The 19441-nt window shown below is 49.7% G+C and overlaps 1 protein-coding gene across 9 annotated transcripts in view; it reads right to left on the reverse strand.

Annotated features, from left to right (window-relative positions):
* The window catches only part of SLC66A2 (solute carrier family 66 member 2), a 49737-nt gene that overhangs the window by 14639 nt on the left and 15657 nt on the right, over positions 1 to 19441 (reverse strand). The window lies entirely within an intron of this gene.

Raw genomic sequence — 19441 nt, forward strand, 5'->3', positions numbered from 1 at the left:
TCCCCGAGGACCTCAGGGTCCTGAGCCTGGCTGCTCCCTGAAGAGGCCCCGGCTGCAGTGTGTGGCCCTGCGTGTGTGGGGGCAGGACACGGAACAGCGGGCCCACGCGCAGGCGTCCGAGACAGAGGGCCTGAGAGGGTGTGGCAGGGCAGGACGCGCAGGCCTGCCGAATTAGGTCCTGTCTTTGTGCCCGAGGAGCAGGGAGAACACGGTCAGGGCTGAGAGCTCGGGCAGGACAGGGACAGCTGAGGACACCAGGTGAGTGTGCGGGGACTTCAGAAAGCTGGGTCTGTGGTCAATCGATCGGAAGCCTTCCTATCTTAGGTTCTCGGGGAGCAAGTCAGTTGGTAAATGACTACCAGAAAACCTGTGTCAAAAAGTTTCTGAGAAGAGACCGAGGTTGGGCCCCTACCTTCATGTGCAAAAATTAACTCAAAATGGACCAAAGACTAAACATACTAGATAAAACTAGAAAACTCTTAGAAGAAAATACAGGGAGAAAGCATCTGACACTGAGTTTGTTAGCGATTTCTTAGATATACCAAAAGTACAGGCAACAAATGCAAAAACAGATAAATTGGACTACATCAAAATCTTAAACTTCTGTGCTTCTAGGCAAAAAGCTCCTTGATATGGGTCTTGGCAACGATTTTTTGGATGTGATTCCAAAGGCACAAGCAACGAAAGCAAAAATAAACAAGTGAAATTACATCAAACTAAAAAGCCTCTGCAACTCATAAAGAACAAACTAGTAGTTATGGTGGGGGGCTGCGTCCAATACAGGGGTGGGAGGGTGCAAGGTACAAACTACTGGGTGTAAGATCAGCTACAGGGATGTACTGTACAACACAGGGAGTATAGCCAATACTTTGTAAATGGAGTGCAACCTTTAAAACTTTAATGGAAAAAGAAACAAAGAAAAAGCTTCTGCAGAGCAGAAGAAACGATCGGCAACACAAAAAGGCAAACCATGGAATGGGAGGAAATATTTACTACCTTGTAAGGGGTTAATATCCAAAATATATACAGAACCAGACCACTCAACGTCCAAAAACAAACAACTCCATTACAAATGGGCAGAATGGGACTTCCCTGGTGGCGCAATCATTGGGAATCCGCCTGCCAGTGCAGGGGATACGGGTTCGAGCCCTGGTCCGGGATGATCCCACATGCCATGGAGCAACTAAGCCCGTGCGCCACAACTACTGAGCCTGTGCTCTAGAGCCCGCGAGCCACAACTACTGGGCCCGTGTGCCACAACTACCAAGCCTGTGCTCTAGAGCCCGCGAGCCACAACTACTGAAGCCCATGCGCCACAACTACCAAGCCTGTGCTCTAGAGCCCGCGAGCCACAACTACTGAAGCCCATGCGCCACAACTACCGAGGCTGCGCTCTAGAGCCTGCAAGCCACAACTACTGAGCCCACGAGCCACAACTACTGAAGCCTGTGTGCTAGAGCCCGTGCTCCGCAACAAAAGAAGCCACCGCAATGAGAATACCGTGCACTGCAACAAAGAGTAGCCCCGCTCGCCACAACTAGAGAAAACCGGCACAGCAACGGAGACCCAACACAGCCAAAAATAAATAAATGAATGAATAAATTTATTAAAAAATAAAAAAATAAAAATGAAAGTGGGCAGAGGAATTGAATAAAAGTTTTTCCAAAGAAGACATACAAGTGGGCGACAGGTACATGAAAAGATGTCCAATATCACTAATCATCAGGGAAATGCAAATCAGAACCACAATGAGATGTCACCTCACACCTGTCAGAATGGCCATCATCAAAAAGACAAGGAATAACAAGTGTTGGCGAGGAGGTGGGAAGAGGGAGCCCGTGCACTGCTGGTGGGGATGTAAATTGGCGCAGCCGCCGCGGAAAACAGGACGGCAGTTTCTCAACAAATTAAACACAGAATTACTGTATGATCCAGCAATTCCACTTCCGGGCATACACCCAAAAGAACTGAAAACAGGTACTCGAAAAGATATTTGTACACCCAGTCCTGAGGCTACAGGACGTCAGCGCGAGCTTGGACAGAAGAATGGTGCCCAGAGAGGGGCCGTGCCAGAGCCACGGCATCTCTGCCCGCCCCCCACCCGCAGGGAGGGTCAGGCCTGGGGCTTCACCTTGGCTTCAGGGAGGCCGCAGGGGGCCCACCTGGCCACCTCCGACTTCTCGCTAGCTCTCTTCAGGCCATCCCGGGACCCTGGTCTGCCGGTCCACATCCCGCTGCGTCACAGGCAGGTTCTGCAAAGCCGTTGTAGCCAAAAAACCATCCACACAAATGCCAGAAACGGCACAGCGAATGTCGAGGTCACCCCACAGGCGCTCGGGGGAGTCCGCGTCCTGTCAGCCCCCTGCTCCGCTGACGCTGAGGACAGAACCCCTCCCTGCGTTCACCACGACGGACTCCCAGGAGGGACACGAGGACCAGAAGCGGGTCAAGATGGGGGGGACGGCGTCCGTGGGACCGCGGAGGAGCCGGGAGCCCCGCTGCCACCTCCAGAGAGCTCGCTCACATGGCTGCCGTTCGCCAGAGCGCCTGGCTGTATTAAGTCTGTCGAGCAATCTGCGTTTACGCTCGAAAACACAAAGCTGCATTTTATGGAATTAAGCTCATCTGTGGCAGAAAACACAGCCTCTTGGACACATTTGTAAAGAATTCCTTTTGAAAGCAAGGACTATGTACAGGCACATGAGCCCCCAGCATGACGGACGGATCGGCCTCCTCCCATCAGCCTGGCACCAGCCAGGGGGCCCTGGGCGGGCGAGCCGGCAGGACGCACAGCGCGCGCCAGCTCCCGGGACTCGATGCTCAGGAAACTGCCCCCTCCGAAGGATTAGGCGCCAACAATTCACTTCGAGAACCCAGGAGACACGGCCCTTTTCACCGTGACTCACTGTGGTGACCTGTGGAAATGAGCGTAATTCCTGCCGTTCAGGTTTATAAAACTTCAACCACGTGGGTCAGAGTCCAACAGCAGCGCTCAGGCATCCCAGCTGTCAAATTCTCATCCGACAGCCCCTCGCCCAAGCATCCACTGCTGTGGTGGTGACGAGGGTCCGGGCTGCGCACCTCAGCCACTGCAGTCGCTGGGACGCGCCCCTTCAGTAAACCCGACCTGAGACCCGCACCCACCTGCTGCAGCTGAAGTGCTGTCCCCGCGCAAGGACCCCACTCGGAACCAGCCGGCAGCCCGGGCGAGTGGGTGAGTGACGCGGGCGGGCGCAGAGGCGTGCGGGGCGGGGGCGGGGGGGGGGGGGGACGTGAGGGCGGCCCGGCAGCGCCACCAGGCCCCGCGTCTGAGTGCGGGGGCTTGGAAACAAAAAGTCATGCAGCTCGCTCACAGGTCTATGCTCAGGAAGAGGTGGGCCCAAGTAAGCATGTTCTGAACGAGTAACTCAAGGTGTCTCCTCAAAGGGCCCGAATGACTGTAACAGGCAGCATCACCAACAAGCATGGATTCCCAACGAGGTGGAAAGCTGCCCAATTCAACGCTCATTTGGCAAACAGCACTTGGCCACCTCAGAGAACAAGATCCAAGAGGTCGATGCCTCCAAGGCCACTGCTGCACAGGGACCGCCGCACGGGGACCGCCGCACGGTGACCGCCGCACGGGGACCGCCACACGCCCTCCGGGGGGTGAGGACAAAGGTCCCTGAGAACGGGAAAGGGCAGGAGGAAGTGTGGCTCAGAGGAGGTGGGATAGGAGCTAGTCATCGGGGACAGAGGACCTGTCACGATCAATGCCCACTTCCCAGAAGTCTGCCTCTGCCTGTATCACAAGCAGGGGAATCGTCTCTTCCAGGAGCTGCATTGACCACTGTTTCTGAAGTTCCAGGGAAACGTGCCAGCACCCGGGAGCACCTGGCCCTTTACGAGATACAGCAGTGAACTGCCAGAGGAAGGAAAAAGGACCCTCACGTGCATTTTCACAAAAGTTACCATGTATCTGAGACAAAAGAGGAAGGCAAAGTGTGATGAGATCAAGAAGATGAGAGCTGGGCTTCCCTGGCGGCGCAGTGGTTAAGAATCCGCCTGCCGGTGCAGGGGAGACGGGTTCGAGCCCTGGTCCGGGAAGATCCCACACGGTGCGGAGCAACTAAGCCCGTGCGCCACAGCTACTGAGCTGCACTCTAGAGCCTGTGAGCCACAACTACTGAGCCCACGTGCCACAACTACTGAAACCCGCGCGCCTAGAGCCAGTGCTCTGCGAAAGAGAAGCCACTGCAGTGAGAAGCCTGTGCACTGCAACGAAGAGTAGCCCCCCGGCTGCCGCAACTAGAGAAAACCCACGCGCAGCAACAAAGACCCAACGCAGCCAAAAATAAATAAAATTAATTAATTAAAAAAAAAAGAAGAAGACGAGAGCCCCACAGATGCCCAGTTGTGTTTCCATGGCAACAGCGTGACTTGATGCACGTGGGCTTCAGATGCGGTCACTGTCCCTCTCTGTGGCCCATCCAACCCCATCCAAGCCTGTCAACTCACTCAGCCTATGATGTTCACTGAAAATCAAGGCACAGGCCCTTCCTAAAAAACAGGCACCGGTAAGCCGAGCACACCCTAAGCCATTTACCACAAACGGAGCCATCTAAGCGGGGCCCCCCAGAGCAGCAGGGGGACAGCTGGTGCCCCTAGCGGGGAGGGGTGGGGACTCCCTGGGACACCCACAGTGGCAGCTCGCACCAGAGCAAAGGAGCGGAGGGAACAGCCCGTCACAGTCACCACCGCCCTGAGAAGAAAGGTTAATCATCCTTCCACTCTGGCAAATTCCAGGCTGTAGGACAGGAACAAAAACCCATACTAGCTGGGCATTTACACCTAAGCGGCTAGCGGTGCTTAGAAGAATACAAAGGCCGGAAAAGTGAGAACTGAGCTGCCACTTCTCTTTCCAGCCAAGATGGGGCAAAGGGGCCACATTTACTCTCCCAAACAACCAAAACACGGTCAAAATACGCGGAGTTTTGGACCAAAAATGGGCAAAATACATCCTTGTAAGACCCTGGACACTGGGCGTGAAGGACAGTGACCTCTGAGATGGGAAGCAGGCGTGGTGCGCCCCAACCTGTCCCAATTGTACCCTGCGAGTTCCCAGTAAGACCCTGGACATTGGGCAGTGAAGGACAGTGACCTCTGAGATGGGACAGGTGTGGTGCGCCCCAAACTGTCCCAGTTGTACCCTGCGAGTTCCCAGTAAGACCCTGGACACTGGGCAGTGAAGGACAGTGACCTCTGAGATGGGAAGCAGGCGTGGTGTGCCCCAAACTGTCCCAGCTGTACCCGGCGAGTTCCCAGGACACGGGACAGGAAGTGGGCCCCTCACAGCCAAGCCGGCAGACAGCCTGGGTGAACGAGCTGGTCTGGGAATGAACAGGTGGAGTGCGCAGGTCTCGGAGCTGGAGGGAGGGCCGTGTGGGGGCCAAGCGCCTGCAGAATGGCCCTCAAGGACTCGGCGGGGCCCCCACCAGCGAGGGAACCAAGAGGGTTCACATTAGCATCTCTCACCCCAGCCAGCCTGGGAAACCTCAAAACACACAGGCGTTAGGCAGAGCACAGGGGCAACTTGCCCCAGCAGTAGGGAACAGACTGGGCACTGCTTTGGTTCCGCTGAACTAATCTTAAAAGCAAGATCTAAGAAGATCAAACTGGGACGTCCCTGGAGGTCCAGAGGTAAAGAATCTGCCTTACAGTGCAGGGGACGCACGTTCGATCCCTGGTCAGGGAACTAAGACCCCACATGCCACGGGGCAACTAAGTCCGCGTGCCACAACTACTGAGCTCACCCGCCTCAACTTAGAGCCCGTGAGCTGCACGCACTACAGAGCCCACACACTCTGGAACCCATGCACCACGACTACAGAGCCCACAGGCCCCGGAACCTGCGTGCCACAACTAGAGAAGAGAAAACCCACATGCCACAACTAGAGAGAAGCCCATGCACCACAACGAAACATCCCGCCTGCCTCAACGAAGATCCTGCGTGCTGCAACTAAGACCTGATGCAGCCAAAAATAAACAAGATAAATAAATCTTTTTTAAAAATAAAAAGATCAAACTGTTTCCAAGTTACTTAACTGCACCCTAGAACAAAGCTCAAGAAAATCTATAGGCCCACAAAAATATCCATCACTCAGCAAAGTAAAATTCACAATGTCTGGCATCCAATCAAAAATGACCATTGGGGGCTTCCCTGGTGGCGCAGTGGTTAAGAATCCACCTGCCAGTGCAGGGGACAAGGGTTCCAGCCCTGGTCCGGGAAGATCCCACGTGCCACAGAGCAACTAAGCCCGTGCACCACAACTACTGAGCCTGTGCTCTAGAGCCCATGAGCCACAACTACTGAGCCCGCGTGCCACAACTACTGAAGCCTGCATGCCTAGAGCCCGTGCCCCGCAACAAGAGAAGCCACCGCAATGAGAAGCCCGCGCATCACAACGAAGAGTAGCCCCTGCTCGCTGCAACTAGAGAAAGCCCGTGTGCAGCAACGAAGACCCAATGCAGCCGAAAATAAAATAAATTAAATAAATCAATTTAAAAAAATGACCACTGGAAATGGTAAATAAGTGGGTGAATATATATGATTTTTTCCTTATCATTTAAATCTTATTAATAGATAAGTGACTATTTAAACAAAATAAGAGCAATGTAGCATGGGGCTTTAGCACATGAAAAGTTAACTGTATGACAATTACACTAAGGTAGGCAGGGGATAAACAAAAGTATGCTTTTCCCTAAGATCAAGAACAAAGCAAGTATGCTCACTCTTACCACTTCTAATCAACACTGCTGGAGTTTCTATCCAGAGCAACCAGGCAAAAAAAAAAAAAAAAGAAAGAAATAGAAGGCATCCAGGTGGGAAAGGAAGAAGTAAAACTATCCCTTTTTGCAGATGACATGATCTGCATCATGGATTAGATCCATTAGAATGTATAAATGCGTTCAGCAAGGTTGCAGGCTATCAGATCAATATACAAAAGTAAATTGCATTTCTACATACTAGCAATGAACAATCAGAAACTGAGATTTAATAAACAATACCATACATGATACGGTAATAAAAAAATATGAAGTACTTAGGGATAAATCTGACACTGTGCAAGATGGGCACACTGAAAACTACAAAACATTGCTGAGGGAAATGAAAGCAGACGTAAGTGGAGAGCTACACGGTGCTTCTGCGCTGGCGTCTCAACACTGCTGTGGCGGGAGTCTCCAAGACCATCCCCAGGTCCGATGATCTTTCAGGAGGAGTCACCCAGCATGTCTCCAGAGCCACAGCCGTGATGATTATACCACAGGATATAAAGCAAAATCCACAAAGGGAGGGGCAGATGGGGCGGCGTCTGGAGGACTCCAGGTGTGAGCTCCCAGGAGCCTCTCCCAGGACCCTCCCTCGGATGAGCTTGATTCCTCCAGCAACGGACGATCACCAGGGAAGCTCATTAAGGACTCGGTGCCCAGAGCTTTTACTGGGGGCTGGTCACGTAGACACCCTCTGCCTAGCACACACCAAAATCCCAGACTTCCAGAAGGAAAGCAGGTGTCCAGACAGCTGAAGCACAGAAAGCCCCTCTCATCGTTGAGAATGACGGGAAGTATGCCAAACTCCAAGTTCCCAGACGTCAGCCAGCGGCCAACTTGGCAAGCAGGCTTTCCTAAGGACAGCAGTCCCAGGCCTCCTGTGTTAACACTTTCGGCACAATCATAAAGATGTCGATTCTCCCCAAATTAATCTATAGATTCAAGATAATCCCAATCAAAACCCTACCACGCTTTTTGTAGAAAATGACAAATGGATTCTAAAATTCATATAGAAATGCAAAGCACGTAGAACAGAGGACCAAGCTGGAGGACTGACGCTACCTGATTCCAAGACTCAGCACCAAAAAGCCACAGCGATCAGGACAGTGGGTGCCGGCATGGGAATCGAGAAGTAAATCAATGCGACAGAGCAGAGTCCAGAAATGGACCCCACACACAGACAGCTGACTTCTGACAAAGGTGCAAAGGTGATTCAGTGGGGAAAAAAGACGGTCTTTGGACATCCATATGCAAAAACAACAACGTTGGAGCCATACCTCACACTGTGAACAAAAAGTAACTCACAGATAATTAGATCACAGATCTAAATGTAAAACCTAAAACTGCAAAACCACCAGGAAAAAAAAATAGGGAGAAACCTTTGTGCCCTTGAGTTTGACAAAGATGCCTTAAACCTGACACTAAAAGCACAACCGATAAAAGAACAAACTGATAAACTGGGCTTCATAAAAATTTAAAACTTCTGCTCGTCAAAAGAAACCACTAAAAGAATGAAAAGACAAACCACAGACGGGGAGAAAATACTGCAAACCATGTACCTGATAAAAACACCTGTATCCAAAACGTTAAAAACTCAAAATTCAATAAGAACAACTGTTAAATTGACAGAAGATTTGGATACTTCACCAATGAAGATATAAGGATGACAAACAAGCACACGAAAAGATGCTCGACATCATTAATGAAATGCAAGTTAAGACAACGATGAAATGCCACCACATACCTATCTGAATGGCTAAAAATTTTTTTAAAAAAGGTCCATACGAAGTATTGATGAGGATGCAAAGCAACTGGAATTCACACACTGCTGGTGGGAATGCAAAATGGTACAGAACTTCGGAAGACAGTGCAACAGTTTCTTAAAAAATTAAACATACACTTACCATATGATCCAGCCAGTCCACTCCTAGGTATACACCCAAGAGAAAAGAAAGCATATGTTCATATAGAGACCTGTACGCAAGGGTTCATTCACAGCAGTTTCATTTGTAACAGTCAAAAACTGGAAACGACCCAAATTTCCATCAACCAGTTAATAAACACACAAATTGTAGTGCAACCATATAACTCAACAGTAAAAAGGAATGAACTGTTGATATACTCTACAATCTGGACAAATTTTAAAACAATTATGCTGAGTGAAAGGAACCAGACAAAATAGTACATACTGTATAGTTCCAGTTCTGTCACATCCTAGTAAACGCAAACGAGTGTCTAGTGAGAGAAAGTAGATTAGGGCCTGGGGGTGAAGAGGAAAATCTGGGGGGTGACGGTCATGTTCACTGTCCTAATTTGGGTGAAGGCTGTATAATGCCCAACCTGACCAAAACTGCACACCAAGTGCGCCCGTCATGTGCTGATCAGACCTCAGTAAAGCTGCTAAAAGAAAACGGAGCTGCTTAAACGGGGCGGGAGTTCAGAGGGGCGCGAGGAGCGAGCCACGCGGCAGGGGGACAGGCCCTCCGTCCCAGGAAGCCCACCCCCACGGCTCAGTGTTCGGAGCTGCACAGGGGGTCGATGAGAACTGGAGCAGTTTCACCTGCCGTTCTGCTTGCATGAGGGAGGGGGTCTGCTTCCCAGTTCAGAGGTTAAGACCGAGGCCCCTCCCAGGTCCCGGACCGACTGTCACTGTCACTCGTGCTCCCTCGGATGCGAGGAGGGGTCCACGCATCCTCACGCGAGGAAACTGCCAGTGTCCAGACCCCACTCGGGCTGCAGCCCCGGCGCACAGGGCCTCACCGACCCTCTGAGGGGCTCCTCCCACCACAAGCCAGCCCTCGGCCACTTCCCACACAGGCTTCATCCAGGTCACGCAGCCACGAGAGAACAGCTGGAGCCCGTCCACTCCTCTGCCTTCTGATCTTGCCGCAAGTTAAGGAAACCCTCAGGGGCTGTGCTCTCAGCACATCCTCAGTGCAACGGTCGAGGACCAGGCAGCCCCGGAGGGCAGCGCCCAGGAGGCTCCTGTGGACCTGACTCTTCTAGCCGCTGGCTGTTACGCAGGGGCCAGGAGAGGAAGCACGGGGGCAGCTGCAGGGAGGACACACGCGTCCCGGGTCACCTCCCGCGACGTTAGGGCCAAGAGAAGCTCTGAGAGACACTAAACCAGAGAAATCTACAAAACAAGCATCACTCAGCTCCCGGGAGAGGCCAACAAGCACATGAAAAGATGCTCAGCGTCACTAATCGTAAGGGGAACGCAAGTCAAAGCCACAGTGAGATGTCAGGTCACAGTTACTATGGTGGCAAAAATAAACAAGACAAAAGTTTTGGTGAGAACGTGGAGAAACTGGAACCTTCATACACGGCTGATGGGGATGTAACATGGCGCAGCCACTTTGCGAAGCAGGCTGGCAGCTCCTCAAATGATTCCACATGGAGTTACCACATACCCAGCAACTCTACTCCTACGTAAATGCCCAAAAGAACTGAAAACATATGGCTACATGTAGCCTTCCTATGAATGTTCACAGCAGGACTATTCACGACAGCCAAAAGGTAGAAACAACCCAAATGTCCATCAATGGACGAACGGATGAACAACATGTGGTCCAGCCATACACTGGAATGTTACTCAGCCTTAAAAGGGAAATTAAGGACTGCCACATGCTCCAAACTGGACGAATCTTGAAACTATCATGCTCAGTGAAAGAATCCAGACACAAAGGCACATATTGTATTATTCCCTGATGTGAAGTGTCCAAAGCGGGCAAAACAGGTGAGTGGCTGGCAGGGCTTGGCGTAAGGAAATTGGGGCTGTGGGGTCTCTTTTGGGGTGATAGAAATGTTCTGTAATTAGACAGTGGTGATGACTGCACAACACTGTGAATGTACTAAAAAACCCTGAACCGTGTACTTTGTGCCACTCTTATCTCAACTTTAAAAATTTTCAGGGTACGTTTTATGGTATGTAAATTATATCTTAAAAATAAATTTAATGTGTAATAAAGTTTTTCATATATATGATTTGCTTTTCATAGAGAGATACAGATGTAAATACCCACTTTAGTAAATATATTTTCTAATGCTGAAATTAAAAATAGTTCTTTTAAACTTCAAGTCTTAGGTGCTGTCGTTGGAATCCTGGACAACTTAAAATCCATTCAGCGACCCATCTACCCATCAACTGTAACTGATGTGTTGTGGTGAATTAAATCAAGCAGTAGGGAGAAAAAAGTAGGAATTATATAAGGAAAAATGTCAGCTGAAGATACCACTGGGTAGATATAGAAAGCATGAAATGAAATTTGCAGAGTTTAGTCAGAAAAAGTTAGAGGAACACAGAAGCTGCTTAATCAAAAGTAGATTCCTGATCTGTAATCAGATGTGACCAAACATTTTTTCTACTTCTTTAGAGATTCCTATGTCAGAAGATTTTCTCATTAATAATTTAAAAAACGAAGCTAACAAAGAAGAGAGGTCTGGATTCCCTTTCAGAAAAACTGGTGCTGGCCCAGGCACAGGGGAGGGCGGGCACCCCAACTCCTCAAAAGGAGCCACACCGTCCCCCCCGGGGCCCCCGCGCCCTGCTGTGCCGGGACTGTCAAGTGCAGGTGCAGGCGTGAGCAGACGGTGCTCAGAGAACAGGAACACGGGCAAAACACCGCCAGGAGGAGGCCCGAGGAACTGGAGGTGTTAACAGAAACTGCACCCCGTCACCATTTCCGCAGCGAGCCCCAAACTCAGGCAGGATATGCTTCCTCCTGGGATGTGGGGATGTCCCGGGATGTGGTTTCCAGACAAGAAGGCAAGACTTGAAGACAAGGCGTTGAGAGCTGAAGGGAGGTGCCCAGGACTGGGGGCCGAGCCACGTGTGGCCTCAGACGCATCCAGCTCACCTGCTCCCTACCTGCCTCTAAAGACACCTGATGGTGAAGAGCACATCCCTGAAGCTTCGCAATTATTGAAATGTTACTCAGAAGGTCTGAGGCTTCCCTGGATCCACAAATCCATCCCTTCCTTGTTCAGTCCCATCACTTCTGGGTTAAGACGTGATTTACCATTTGGAGAATCTGCACCAGGAGACTGTGTCCTAGTGGCAAGAAAGACTCGGTTTCTTAACGGATTGTGGTTTTATGCTCCAAACGAATATGGAAGACATCTGGTCTAAGAGGGTGCAGACCGGCCACCGGTGAGAAGAGCAGAGACCCAGGGGAGGTTTCTGAATGCGGCTCCAGACACAGAAGCCGCTGCGCCACGGAGCCGACCTGGGTCGCCGCACTCAGCCTGGTGCTTTCCTTAGTGAGAGAAAAGCAGGAACAGCGCGCAGACACCCCAGGTACCGCCACACGCAACCTGCAGCCGTGTCCGGGCAGCCCTTCTGGGCCTCTGCTCCGGCCGGCACACGGGGCCCTCCCCAGGCAGGATCGCGGGTCCTCACCGGGTACCTGCGAGGGACACGCACCAGCCGGCCGGCCCAGGAGCCCCCTGCGCCCCCAGCGACTTTTCTAGAGCGCACTCCCTCCAAGTGGGGCTCCGCTGTATGTAAACTGCACCTCCACGGAGTTGATTTTTTAAAATACACAAACCGCTCACCTATCTCAATGCAACAACTTGGTCCTCTCAAATCGTGAGGTCACATTTCAAAGAGGAAGGAGGCTTCTGGGGACGCTGTGGGCACTGCCCTCTGACCCCGGACGCCTGGGCCTGGCCGGCAGCACGGCTGATGCCGAGGCCGGTTTGCTGCCACCGGACTGGGCTGTCGGGTCCGCTCCTCGCGTCGCCGTCCAAGGCCATGGAAAACAGGCACAACCGGCACCACCGCCTCCCGGGCCCGCCACGGGGGGCCCGGACCCGTCCCGCCCACAGCCCGGGGCCCGCCCCTCCCATTAAAGCCGAGACCCTATTAACCGCGGGCAGTTACGGCTCCGCAGCAACTGACGCTCAATCCTGGCCTGGCGGCCCGCGCGCGCCCCCGTGCGACCCGCTCCCGGGAAGACACGAGTGACCGCCGGAGGGCCCCGTGCGCTCCGGCCCCGGCCCCGTGGGGAGCGCGCGCGAGCCCCGGGGCGGGGACACCACCAAGGGGGCTCCCCACGCGCCCCACTCCCGGGGGCAAGGCCACCCTCGGGATGGCCCCGTTCTCAGAAGACCCTCACGTGCCAACCTTCCATCCCTTCAAAGCCCTGGTTCAAACTGAAACCCGGCTCTTAACCCCACCGCTGTCTCATTCACCGGTTTATACGCCTCTGAAGTGCCCGCTGGGTCCTGGGACACAGCCCTGACCTCCGAACCCATGTCCAGGGCTCACCCTCCAGCAAAGAACGAGGGCGTGCCAGCCCCCATGGGAGCACAGGGCCATCTGAGAAGGCCCAGGGCATGGCCCGGCCAGGCTCCAGATAGGGACTGGCCTGGAGGGAAGCCCACCCAGGTGCGGACCCTTCCTGGCCCCCAGCTTCACTTTATCCAAATGACCAGGGACGACACAGCACTCAGCGAGGGTAGCCAGCGATCTGGTGCACGAGTATAAATGCCCTCTCAGCCTACAGAGCCTGGCTCACGTTTCGAACCCACCTTTCATCCGGAGTATGTGCTCGTCCAAAGCAGGCAGGCCACGGCCCAGAGACTCAGAGACCCAGCCGAAGGCCCCACCGACCCCCTAGCTGGGCAGGACTGACCACTGAGAGGGGACACACCCCTCATTCAAAAGTGCTACCTGGGAGGTGAGCTCATCACGTCCCAAGGCGGCCCCGGGCAGGGTGAGCCTCCTCGTGGGTGCTGGTTGGTTGGCCTTCCTGGCTCCTGGCTGCAAGAGGCTTTTTGTCGTGTCCCGTCACACCTCCAGGCCCCACTGCTAGCTTCTGCTCGGACAACGAGAGAGGCCAGAGGCTGACGGCCTGTGCTCCCTGCTCTGCCAGTCTGCCCAGCGAGCTGGTCACTGGTTGACCGAACCAGCTCTGTGCTGAACCACGGCACCCACATGGCTGTACCCAGCTGGACGAGCGCCAGAAAGGCCCTGACCCAGGCAGACTGGGATAAATCGTTTTCGCCAAATCAAGATAGCAGCTTCACTTTTAAAGTGAAGCTTTAAGGCTACTGCTCAAAACGGAAGGGAGGACATGGCCTTCCGGTAAGGCGGACCTTCCAGGGCGCCCACGTGACGGCAAACCCACAGAGATGCTCAAGTGCCCTGAGTTCCCCCGTAAGTAAAGAAACACGGAAAAGCTCGTGCCCTCCTGGCCCGAAACACCCTCTGTGATTCAGCAGCAGGGCTTCCGTCGGGTGAAACGCAGCCGAGGGGACGGGCCGTCCAGGACAGGGCGTGAGGTTCTCCACCCCCTGGTGTGAGTCTCTGGAACCGAGAGGCAACTATTTGGGAAAAGAGCCTGGACGTGGCCTGCTTCCCGCCCTGCCCCCGAGTGATGACAGCATCACCCCAGGTGGGGGCAGCCCAGAGGGGCCCCTCCCCGCAGCCCCCAGGAGCAGCAGGCACAGAATACCCCTCCTGCCTCAGTGCGCTCATGGGGTGGAGGTCCCACAACTGGAGGGGAAGCCGGGAATACCAGGGGCTACAACTCCCAGTGCCTGCACTTAGAGCACTGCAGTCACCCCAACAAGGGCCACCACTGCCCGGCCTCCAGCTCCAGAGCAAGGGTTCAGAGGGTCTGCCCTGGAGGTGGAGGGGTGAGAACAGAGCGCTCCACAGCTCCCCCCAGAGGGGTACCTTGCTTGGAACAGGCTCAAGCCTAAGGGCACAGACACAACAGGTAACCTGCCAGAGGGGCACAGACAAACACAATAGGTAACCTGCCAGAGGGCAACTGAGGGGAAGCTGGCCGTTTATCAGAGAGAGGCAGCCAAGAGCGGCCCTCCTGGACACAGCGACTGTCAAAGGCGGGCCTCAGGCCACCCCTGCCTGCCTTTAACTGGATCAGACCTTGGAGCGCTGCGCAGCCTAGGCCGTTATCAAAACCAACAGAGCAATCAGTTGTTAATCAGTGGTGGCAGACCCCGGAGCAGCTTAACAGGGGGGCCAAGGACAGTCAAAGACAGCAGGTCCACAGCCAGCCTGGCGGGGGAGCGGGGGAGGGACTCTAAGAGGGCAGCCATCCAGCCAAGTCACTAAACACACAGACACCAAACAGGCCCCCAAGCAGGGTGGGGTCAGCGTCCAGAGTTGCTACAGTATTTTACCTCAAACAGCCAGTTTTCAACAAAGTATGTATGGAAAGTGGCCCATACACAGAAGAAGAAAGAAAAGAAAAAGAAGGAAACATTGCTTTTGAAGGGACAGAACCATTGGACTCAGCAGAAAAGACTTCAAAGCAGCCATTACAAGTATGTCCAAAGAACTAAAGGAAACCATACATGAAGAATGAAAGGAAGAAGTATACTGACAATGTCTCATCAAACAGAGAACAGCAATAAAGAGGTAGAAATTACTAAAAAGAGCCAAATGAAAATTCTGGAGTTGCAAAGTCCAGTAACTGAGGTAAAAAAAAAAAAAAAAGCACAATAAGGGGCTCAACAATAGAGCTGAGCTGGTGGAAGATTCGGCAAACTTGAACACAGATCAATAAAGATCATGCATGTGAAGAAGAATGAGAAAATGGAATTCAGAAAACTGAACAGAGCCTCAGAGACACACAGAACAATAGTCAGCGCACCAACGTGCGTGTGACGGGTGCACTGAAGAGAGGAGGAAGGAGAGGAAAACGGCCTAAGAAATAATGACCGAAAACTTCCCAGATTTGATGAAAATATCAGTCTACACACCCAAGAAGCTTAACAAGTTCCAAAAAGGATAAGTACAAAGAGAACTACACCCTCACGGAATACCACCGTCTAAATGTTGAATGCCAAAGAAAAAGACAGCAAGAGAGGGAATTCCCTGGCGGTCCAGTGGGTAGGACTCCATGCTTTCACTGCCAAGGGCCTGGGTTCAATCCCTGGCCAGGGAACTAAGATCCCGCAAGCTGAGTGGCACAGCCAAAAAATAAAAAAAGAAGAAAGAAATCAGGGACTTCCCTGGTGGTGCAGCGGTTAAGCGTCGCCTGCCAATGCAGGGGACAAGGGTTCCAGCCCTGGTCTGGGAAGGTCCCGCATGCTGCAGAGCAACTAAGCCTGTGCACCACAACTACTGCGCCCATGCTCTGGAACACTCGAGCCACAACTACTGAGCCCGTGTGCCACAACTACTGAAGCCCGCGTGCCTAGAGCCCATGCTCTGCATCAAGAGAAGACACCACAATGAGAAGCCCACGTACCGCAACTGAGAACAGCCCCTGCTCACCGCAACTAGAGAAAGCCCATGTGCACCAACGAAGACCCAATGCAGCCCAAAATTAAAAAAATAAATTAACTTAAAAAAAAAAGAAAGAAATCAGCAAGAGATAATGAGTAACATATTTGAAATGCAGCAAAGAAACTGTCAACCAAGATTCTTACATCCAGCAAAACTTTATTCTTTTATCCTGGCTGCACAGCTTGTGGGATCTTAGTTCCCCAACCAGGGACTGAACCCGGGCCCTCAACAACGAGATCGTGGAGTCCTAACCACTGGACCACCAGGAAATTCCTGCCAAAAAATTTTTTTTAAAACAAGGGCAAAATAGAGACATTTCCAGATAAAAAAGAACTGGGAGAATTTCTTGTTAGCAGACCCATCTTACAGGGAATACAAAAAATAAGTTCTTCATGATGAAAGAAAGAGACATCAGGCAATAATTATAATCCACTTGAGAAAAACAAAAAGTATAGGTAAAGGTAATTATGTAGGTAATTATAAAAGACAGTATATGTGCGTAGTTCTTCTCCTTTCCTCTCTTAACTGATTAAATAATTAAGTTAGTATAAGTCTGAAGTAGATTCTGGTAAGATGCATATCATAAGCCTTAGAGCAACCACCAAGAAAATAACATAATATAATATAATATAATGTGATATAATGTAGTATACACACACACACACACACACATACGTATGTGTGTCTATATATATATATATTTAAGGCTCATTAAAGGAATTAAAATATTACACTAGAAAATGTTCACTTAATACAAAAGAAAGCAGTAAAGAAGGAACAGTTGGGGGTTAGGGTAGACATGAGGATAGAAAACAGAAACTGAAATGGCAGGTGTGAATCTAAACATATCACAATAATGTTAAATGTGAATGAATTAAACAATCCAATCAAAGGGCAGAATTGCCAGAATGAGTTTTTTTAAACGATCCACTATATGCTGTCCACAGGAGACGTACTTTAGATTCAAAGATACAAAGAAGTCAAAAGCAAAGTGGAAAAAGATATGCCATACAAACAGCAATCATAGGAGATCTTCAGTAGCTACACTACTGTCAGAAAAAAATTGACTTTAAAACAAAAACGTCACTAGAAATGAAGGAAAATTTTATAATGATAAAAGGGCCAATCTATCAGTATGATAAAACGATAAACATATGCACCTAACAACAGTGCCCCAAAATATAAAAAGCAAAAACTGACAGAAGTGAAAAGAGAAACAAATAATCTACAGGTAGCTGAAGATTTCAATACACACTTTTAGTAACGGACATAACAACTAGACAGAGGAAAAAGGGAAGAGGAGACCTGACCACACTACAAACCTAACAGACACCCCTCCACCTCCACCTGACAACAGCAGAATATACATCGTCCTGAAGTGCACATGGAACGTTCTCTAAGAGAGACCATCAGCCAGGCCATCAAACAAGCCTCAATTTGAAATGACTGGAATAGGGACTTCCCTGGTGGTGCAGTGGTTAAGAATCCACCTGCCAATACAGGGGACACAGGTTCGATCCCTGGTCCAGGAAGATCCCACATGCTGAGGAGCAACTAAGCCCGCGCGCCACAACTACTGAGCCCACGCTCTAGAGCCCGCAAGCCACAACTACTGAGCCCGTGTGCCACAACTACTGAAGCCCACATGTCTAGAGCCTGTGCTTCACAAAAAGAGAAGCCACTGCAATGAGAAGCCCGCGTGCCACAACAAAGAGTAGCCCACGCTCGCCCCAACTAGAGAAAGCCCGCAAGCAGCAACAAAGACCCAATGCGGCCAAAAATAAATAAATAAATACATTTATTTTTTTAAAATATAAAATAAAATAAAATGACTGGAATAATACAAAATATGTTCTCCAACTACAATGGAATTAAATTAAAAATCAATAACAGAAGGAAATTTGGGGGATTCACAAATATGTGGAAATTAAACAACAAACTCAAAAATAACAGATGAGTCAAAGAAGAAATCCTGAAGGAAATTTAAAAATATTTTAAGACCAAAATGCAAACAAAAACACAACATACCAAAACTTACAGGATGCAGCTAATGCATTCCTTACAAGGAAATTATGGCTGTAAATGCTATATTTAAAAAGAAGATCAACTATACGTCAACTTAAAAAAAGAAGAAATACCTCATCAATAAATTAATTCTATCTTAAACTAAAAAAAAAAGCAAACTAAACCCAAAATAAGCAGAAGGAAAGAAATAATAAATACTAAAGTGGAAATAAATAGGGACTAGAAAAACAATAGAGAAAAATCAACAAAACCAAAAGTTGGCTCTTTGGGGGAAAAAAACCAATTAAATGGACAAACCTTGAGCTGGAAGAACCAAAACAAGAAGGAGAGAGAAAGGGAGGAGAGTCAAATTACTAAAGTCAAGAATTAAAGAGAGATCATTACCACCAACTTTACAGAAGTCAAAAAGATTATAAGGGAATACCAAGAACAATTATATGCCAACAAATTAAATAACAGATTAAATGGACAAATTCTAAGAAAGAACTTCTATTGAAACTAACTCAGGAAGAAATAGAAAATCAGAATAGATCTATAACAAGTAAAAGACTGAATTAGTACTTTTAAAACTTCCCACAAAACGCCCAGGCCCAGAGAGTTTCACTGGATAATTGTACCAAACATTTAAAAGAATTGGTGAACTTGCAACAAGCAGTAAATAAGCCCCACAGATCTAATGCACAGTAGAGTGAATACAGATAACAACACTGAATTATAATCATCAAACTTGCTAAGAGACTAAAAGTAATTATTCCAACTACTAAAAAAAAAAGATAATTATGTAACATGATAGAGGTGTTATCACTCCATGGCTATCATATCACAGTATACACATGTATCAAATTAACATATACACATTTAACTTACATAATGTTATATGTCAAATATATTTCAATTAAAACATTTTAATTAATAAGGAATTGATAGCAAAGTCTTAAAATTAAAAAAAAATAGAAGAGGAAGGAACACTTCCCCTTCCTAACTTACTTTATAAAGCCAGTTCTATCCTGATACTAAAACCAGTCATCACAAGAAGAAGGAAAAAAAGAGACCAATATTTCTTACGAATATGGACACAAAAATCCTCCACCTAATACTAGCAAACAGAATCTAGCAACTTATAAAAAGGATTATACATCATGATCAGATGAGATTTATCCCGAGAATGCAAGGTTGGTTCAGCATACAAAAATCCATCAATGTAACACACTATAAAAGCAGAATAAAGGACAAAACCACGCGATCATCTCAACAGACACAAAAAGCATCTGACAAACTTAAATATCCTTTCATGATGGAAAAACTCAACAAACTCAGAACAGAAGGGCACTTGCTTAACCT

This window comes from Globicephala melas, chromosome 13 (assembly GCF_963455315.2).
Source record: "Globicephala melas chromosome 13, mGloMel1.2, whole genome shotgun sequence".
Taxonomy (NCBI): Eukaryota; Metazoa; Chordata; class Mammalia; order Artiodactyla; family Delphinidae; genus Globicephala; species Globicephala melas.